General features: G+C 43.6%; 1 protein-coding gene across 1 annotated transcript in view; it reads right to left on the minus strand.

The window, feature by feature from the left end:
- Antxr1 (ANTXR cell adhesion molecule 1) overlaps positions 1 to 8,263 on the minus strand; it is a 254,868-nt gene that overhangs the window by 176,779 nt on the left and 69,826 nt on the right.

Here is an 8,263-nt window from a genome sequence, read left to right on the forward strand (position 1 = left end):
GCAGGGGCCAGAGGAGAAAGACTGTAAGCAGCGTTCCTCCATGGCCTGTACTTCAGTTTCCAGGTTCCTGCCCCGAGTTCCTACTTTGGGCTCCTTGATGAACTGTGACCCGGGAGATGTAAGCTGAATAAACCCTTTCCTCCCCAAGTTGGTATTGGTCAGAGTGTTTTGTCACAGTAATGAAGAAGCAAACTAAGACATGCCCCATCACTTCCAATGACCTCACATTTAATGTTTTTCTGAAACAAACTGAACCAAAGTTAAGGCTATTTTCCTGCCAATGTGTGGATACATTTCAAAGAAAAATTAGGTGAGAAAGCATGTTTAAAGCGTATGAAGGACTACACAGATCCAAATGTGTTGTTCTAGATACAGTCACTTTTGCAAACCTTGGATTACTGGGTGTGTTAGTAAAGTTCTGTTACTGAGATTAAAATGCCATGACTGAAGTAACTTATAGAAGGAAGAGTTTATTGGGATTACTGTTCCAGAGGGCAAGAGTTCATGGTAGGGAGGCAGAACAGAAAGCTGAGTGCTCACATGTTTAAGCAGGCACAAGAAGACAGTCAGACCGGAAGTGGGCAAGCAATATACTCTCAAAGCCCGCTCCCAGTGACGAGCTTCCTCCAGCACAGCCACACCTCCTAAAGGTTCCATGACCCTCCACAAACACTGCCACAAACTGGGGACCAAGTGTTTAATACTTGGAGACTGTGGGGGACATTCTTATTCAAACCACCACCCTGGGGGAGCAGGAGTGGCAGCAGATAGAAAAACAGCTTCGCAGAGTTACAAGAACTCATCAATACATTCCATTCACACTGGAGTTCATTGTAGATCAGTCCACGTGAGTTTTATTTCTTTTTGATTATAAAACTCTAACATACTTTGTCATAAACTTCTCAGTTTATGCAGAGGTTCCTCAAGAATCTTTTAATCATTGTGAATATCTAAGAGTTACTAAACCTCTCCCTTATTCATTTCTAATTGTTCTTTCTCTGATAAATAATCAATTCATATTTACTTGGCCATTTTCTGCTGAAGGTTTTGGGGTGTTAATAATGGACCAGTCTCTTCTACGTGCTCACAGCAGAGGGGCCTTCGGATTCCACACATTTTCAGAAAGTCCTTCAGAACACATTTTGTCTTAGAGAACGTCCAGTTCTCTAGGACAAAATCAGCTGTTATCCTTAACCCTGTTTGCTCTGCCACTCTCCATTACAGTATAAACTGGGCTACCTGAGTCCAGATAATCTGAGCACTGAAAAAAATCTATGCTCACCCATAAGTCAGATCAGCTGCCATCCTTCAAGGCCACTCCACACTTTATAATTACACATTTTTGATAAGCTATGTCTTCCGATTATAAACACCACATGGGCAAAGCCTGGATCTGCTCTTACCCTCATAAATATTCATTAGATAAAGAAATGAATACAAGACATACTTCCTGTGTGCCCTCAGTACAGCTTCTTCCTGTGTGTCCTCAGTACAGCCCCTCTATACGTGCTCTTTTCTGTATCTGCATCATCTCTGGGTCTTCTGAATACAAGGCCACCGTGAGTCTCCATGGAGGTAATGGTGTACCTCTCCTCTCCTCTGCCTAAGCCTTGGTCTGTCTGGGACTGCTTTCCTAGGAGGACAACTTCACTTTTCTATCTTTTTAATGGCTACCTTTTCAATCCGTAATGTCATAGGTAGATGATTTTCCCCTAAGATCTAGCATAGTTTGCTTAAAAAAAAAAAAAACAACCAAAAAACCTCACTGTGTTTTCTTGGGAAAAACTATAGAGGTTTGTGTTTGGAGGGCAGAACTCAGGCTCCCCAAGAAAGACCAAACATTATTACTTCTGATGGCAGGAGGCAAACTGGGTAAGCCTGGTGGTCCTGGAAACAGCCACACAGTGTGAGACACATAACTGGCTCATTTATGCTCTCTAGATCATCCTATGAACTCAGATGACTTGATCTATAATTTATTAATTAAATGTTACAATGACATAGTCACTATTCTCAATTAAATTCCACCCCATGCTTTAAACCAATGACCACACCTGTTAACAATGGACATGAGCCTATGTCTGTGAGTCTTACAGAATCTGACTTTAAAATAAACACTGAATATTTTGCATACATCTTTCTGGGACTCAGTAATTTTATGTGCTGATAGTATACCAAATAAAGACTCTTATATGCAAAAGCACATTTAAGAGGTTTGAAACAATTAAGCTTAGGCTCAAAATGTATGCAAGTTTTGGGCCAAGTATTTGGCTTGCTTAAATAAGTCAGTCTTCTTGTTACTTTCATGGCCAATGGGAATCTTCTCTGAAAGAATGCAGGGCAATCAAACCTCTGAAACTGAGGAAATCCATTTTCCTTCCCATTAAACCAGATTCTTTTCGTGTTTTCAGGAGTGTTCAGGTAGCCATGAACACTAGAACATGGTTTATTTAGTAAGGGAAACCCGTTGACCTCCTGCCCCTCAGAGCAGTGAGTGGGCTTCTCAGAAGCTTTTTTCACCTATGAAACTCTGCTGCTGTTTCCCAGAGAGAGGAGGGAAGCAGCAGAGATCAGGGAGGGATCTGTGACCGGATGAGCGCCGCCCCCCGCCCCCCAAGCTCTTCGTAGCCTCTTCAACTGTGGGAGTCTGCAAGACTTTGGGACTTTTTAATAAGCTGAAAAGGAACAACAGCAGGAGAAACGCCTGGCCCAAATGTCTGAAAAGCCTGAGTCTAATTAGTGAATGCTGAGGCAAGCGATTTTTAAAAAAGATTTTTCTGTTCTACTCTAGCAACTGCAGTTGATTCTATTTTTGCTTTGTATCCTGGCCTGCCAATACGAACAGAGCTCAGAAGGCCATCTCTTATAGCTGTAATCTTGGAGAATAGGATAGGAGAAGGTGAGGGCATTCTGCAAGAAGTTCAGCCACAAAACACCCATCTGTTGTTCAGTGTAGGTCTTCCATCGGTCACGAAGGCTGTGCAGTGCTCTGGGCAGCTTTATAGTGAATAAATATGTAAGGCCTGGTGCCAGAAATAGGGTACATGTGCAGCCTCTGGGGTTGCACAACTTAGCATCTGTTGAGGGAGGGGGTAGGCATATGGCAAGGGAAGGGATCCAGGAAAGGGTCGCAGGATGGAGGCTACTGGGGTTCTGGGAGGGAAGAGTCCACTTTGCCAGAGGCACCAGGGCAACCTCATGGTGGAAATGCGATAGTGCCTTGGGGTTGAGACTGGCCTTGAGACAGGAGCCAGATGGGAAGCAGGTTCTGAAGATGACACATGAGCTGACTAGAGGGAAGCGTGGTTGCTGCTGAGGTGTGTTCAGTAAAGCCTAAAGCCAGACACTTCTAGGACTGAGAACCCCAGCATAGATTCTGAGTGGAGGGAAACCCACAGCAGTTCCCAGTGGGATTTTGGAAGAGCTGGTAAGAGCCAGGCTGGGAAGACAGACTTTGCCTTTGTCATAGTTTTTCTGGGGCCCAGGCCAGATTTGGGGTTTACATTTCTTCCATCTTCCCATGAGCAGAAGAGAGAAATCAGCACAGGATCTGGTTTCCATAAATAAAAATAAATTTATATATGCCATGGAATAGATCATCACTCAGTTTGTTGATCTTACAGATTTTCTGATAACAAATGGATGTTCATGCCAGCGTTTGCAAAACTCTCCTTACTAACATGGCTGTGTTTGCTCGATATTTGTTTATTGTTGATTCAAATATGCAGAGGCTCAATGTGCTGACTCATGCTCTGGTTAACAGGAACCCAAATGGAGGCTTAAACTTCTGTTGGAGGGAAACCCTTGGAGGTGCAGATGGCTTGGTGCCAACAGCCGGGCTCTCCTTCACATAAGCTGCTCCTGGTTCAAGGCACCGCCCTAAACTGCAAGCGAGACGCGGACAGTTGAGAGGATGAGGTAGGTGGCAGGGCAACTGGGTCAAGTGTCAGGAATCAAAGTTGCCAGTCCATTTCAATGTTATGTGAATTAAATTTTCATACTTGCTACAGTTTTACTGCCCACAGTACTTTTGAAAAGGCAAAGACCCAGGAGCTTTACTGGATCATTGCTTCATGGTTCCACTCAAGGGCTGGTGCTAAATTCAAGTGATACTCAGTTGAAATCCCCCAAAGAAGCCACAGTAAGAGAAGGCAGAGAAATGGGTTCTTCCTCTATCGTTTTACTGACTTAAAGGGCTATTATCTTTACAATTTTATTGCCACATTCTGCAAAAGGAAATGAAAACACCGTGAGCTCCTCAGAGGACGAGTTCCCTTTGGTGGGAGGCAAGGCTTTCAATCTGAAAAGCCCCCTCCACACTCTTTATATCTTCAAGACAGAGGATTTTATTACCTTGAGACTCTGTAACATGATGAACAGAAACACTAGCTTACATCTACAGCCACGCTACCCAGAATATGCCTGGTCACAGAAGCTAGGCAGAGTTGAGCCTGGTTAAAACCTTAATGGGAGAAATAATAACTTAGGAGAAACACCTGTCCGAAGTCTAAGTCTAGTTGACAAATTGTTACCATCTTACAATCCTCCGAATGGCAGTTGAGATTTTTGGAGGCACTCTCCCCCTGAGGGATAAAAGGCAAACAACTCCCTGCCCACCTAGTGTGCATCAAGATGGCCTTATCCGCACTAACTGTGGGAATTTCCCATTTTTGGTCCTCAGTGTCGTCCTTTTTGAAGTGGAACTGCTTCTTGGCTTGTATTGCTCAGCAGAGCTCAGCAGGTGTTCTCAGGGGACACAGACAGCCTCTTGTGGACCCACTACTCAGTTGCTGTGCTGTATGGTCTTGAACAATTTACCAAACCTTTCCAATCTTATAACATCCAAGTTATAGAAGAGGTAATAATATTCAATGGTTCCTGTGGCTTAATGCCACCAGTGAAATGCACAGCACCTGGCAAATGGCAAGAACTTACCAAACAGCATCTTTTATTTTTACTTTCCTAAAGAAGCAGTGATAGGAGAAAGTGGATGCTCTGGAGTCCCACCTGCTCCCCCTTGGAGCTCTGTGCCCATGGGCATGTTACCAGGGCCTCAGCTTCCCTACCTGCAAATGGGGCTGAAACGTTTACTGTATAGCAGTGGTAGGGCTTTTAAATGGAATAAAATGAAATGGGATTAAAGTAAGTTTACTACAGTTGCTGGCTTTTTCCTGCCTTTTCTCTCTCTCACAGATGAGTGTAACAGATTCTGCAGCTGACAAGTACTTGCTTCTTCCTTAGATGGGAGAGGCTAATAGGATGGTGAAAAGGTCAAAACAGACCCCAGAGTGAGGCAGCAGACTGTCCCCAGGACAAAGAGCTCCTAGGAATCCACTTCCCCAGATGGGACAGGCAGGACCTCTGGAGACAGAGCTGGGTTCAAATTCCCCCAGTCCACTAGTATGAGCAGCAGGTAACGAATGAATCCAACCTGCCTGCAGCTCCCTGTCCTCACCTGTAATAAGGGGATAAGAGATGCTTTTTCAGACAGCCTTCTGGGAAGCTGGGGGTGGATGGCTCTCAGTTGTTAGTTCCTTCTCATTCAGGCACAGGCCTTATCACCACTGGTTCTGAGTGTTTACCCATCCTCCAGGGGATGGTGGATGAGATACCACCATGCCTCATTTCCTGAGCCTTGACCCACAAATGCTTTATGTTCAGGCTCTGCACCTGGCCATCTTAGAGTAAACACCTTGGCTTTCAAGGCTGCCTGCTTCTACACTCATCTGCTAGCCTCCATTTTACAAAATGTTCTTTCATTCTGCAAGGTGCCAGTCAGGACTGCGCTCGGCTGTGTTCCAGCCCCATCTTGCTGAGGATCATCCCTCAGGTCAGTTCTTTAAAGGAGCCTGGATTCACTGCCAACCCCTTTACTCTTCATCTTAGGGATATGTTATATATTATCTTTTTAATGGGTCTCTCCCACTAGCCTTTCTATCCTATTAGGACAGTGTCACTTCCTGTTTTCTTTATAACTGAAAGCTCAGAGCCTATAATAAGAGGTTTTCAGTGAATCTTTTTTTTTTTTTTTTCAGTGCTGGGGATGGAACCCAGGACCTCACATATACTAGGCAAGTGCTCTACCCTTGTGAGCTACTTCCCCAGGCTCTCTGTGAGCATTTGATTGGTGGATCCCTATCAGCCCCTCCATCTTCAAGGCTTGGAAAGACAAAAACCTTTGTGATTTGAGTCATCAGAAGCTGCTCTGAAATCTTATTTTGGATAATTAAGTTCAGTTCCATTTTATTATGAGAACAAAACCAGGCACAGGACAACCTAGATGGGAATGCTCTGGAGTAGATGGATGGGGGAAAGGAGGGCTTTCTTTTCAGTATTGAAAGGGAAGTGAACCTATTTCTTAGAAACAGTCAGCCAGCTCTTAGGCCATAATTATTTCGGTCTGACTTGAGAAGTTTGAGCCCGTCAATGTTTGTTTCTCTGTCCAAGCAAACTAATTAACAACTGCCATAAACACAGGTTTCAAGTCCTGGGAGGATCAAAAACAATGTAATTCCCAGATAAATGCTCACAAGAATGCTACCATTCAGCTAAAGTTTAGAGACTGGAGTCTTAAATTATTTTTCTTCCTTTTTTGGGAAACGTCATGCTAAAATTTCTAATGCATCCTTGGAGTTCTCTCCATCTATATGGGAGAGTTTTACAAACATCCTGGTTCACACTGAGCTTGGGTAAGTTCGTAAAAGGATGAAATATTCAAGGCAATATTGATCCACACAGATAAAGATTCTAGTTATTTGTGTAGGAACTGACTCTCTAAGGATGCTGGGTACATGGCTCCTAAGAAGAACTTTAAAAGAGAAAAAGATCTGTCCATAGTTAGACGCTGTCCTGCTGTGGGGTTCTGACTGGGACTCCTCCCCTGGTGTCTCCAAGTTCCGATTTACATGGGCTCTTAGAAGAGAAGAGCTCAAAGGCCCCAAACATAAAGAACTGACACATCAAGAAATATGCTAATTACCCCATTTGATCTGTGCACACTGTATACATGCATTGAGATACCATTCTGTCTATGGCCATAGCACCCTGAGCACACCCAATCTCCTGTGATCTCAGAAGCTAAGTAAGGTCAGGCTTGTTTAGAACTTGGATGAGAAACTGGGAGTTATCAAACTAGACTCCATAAATATGTATAGTTAATACATGCTAATTAAAAATAAATTACATCAAGTGCTTTAGTGGTACTACTCACGCCTACAGGTTGTGGTTAAAACCCTTCAACACTCTTGTAAATTAGTTCCAGTCGAATATGCTCACTCCTCCATCACTCCCAGACTCTGACCCAGAGTCAGGCCCTGGCATTGTTGTGCCCTGTTTAAACTCTGTTCTTTTCTAGCCTTTGGGAAGGAAACTGAGGTCAGGCTACCTCTCCTCTGTGCTACCATCACCACCACCTTCAGCATCTCAGTGACCCAGGAGGGCCCCACCTTCTTGTAAAGGCCTCTGCCTCTGAGCTTCCATAGGATTCAAGATTAGCCCAAATCCTGCTGAGAATCATGTTTCACCAGGCTAGTTGTTGTTTAACATGGTACTTTAGTTCTGGTTCTTATAATTCTAAGTATGCCACAGGGACCTCAGAATGTCTTTAATGTAGGGGATCTTCACCTGTGAACTCACAACTGGTTCTCTCTCCTAATAATTTCTACTTTCTGGCAAACTAAGTTTGTACGTAAGATAAGAATTTTCAACTTGCAGTAAGATTATTTTTCACAATTTTGAAAACATGCTTACAAACATCAATTTTGTAAAAGCATACCTAGGGCACTTCATTTTTTAAAATTCAGATTTAAAATATAAAGACTTGTGGGAGGGGCTCTACTTCCAACTGACTGCAATGGGATGTTCAAAATGGGCCTAGGAACTGACTGATATTGCAAATGTGATTCCCAGGTCATTTTTACTTTGTAATTATTTAATTTCTAACTTAGTAGTTAGATAATTTTTAAAAAGATGTAGTCATGGCTCTGCTGCAGCCCGTGTTCAGTCATGGCTAGGGAAACTGCAAGTCAGTCAAATGCAGATCATCAGTCTGAGAACAGACACTGCCTAAGTCCGGCTTGCTGCCCAGGCAGGGTTCTCTTCAACTTTTAATCTCCTTTGTTGGGTGGAATTGACACAGGACAATGAGAAAAGAAACCTGAGCAAAAGGCTGAAGGAGACCTGGGATGCAGAAGACACAAAGGTATATGAGGAATGTTCTCCCAAAGTAGAAAAGCAGTGCCAGAGAGGGAGGGAGGGGGAATGA

Source organism: Nannospalax galili, unplaced genomic scaffold (assembly GCF_000622305.1).
Source record: "Nannospalax galili isolate Female #2095 unplaced genomic scaffold, S.galili_v1.0 scaffold204, whole genome shotgun sequence".
NCBI lineage: Eukaryota > Metazoa > Chordata > Mammalia > Rodentia > Spalacidae > Nannospalax > Nannospalax galili.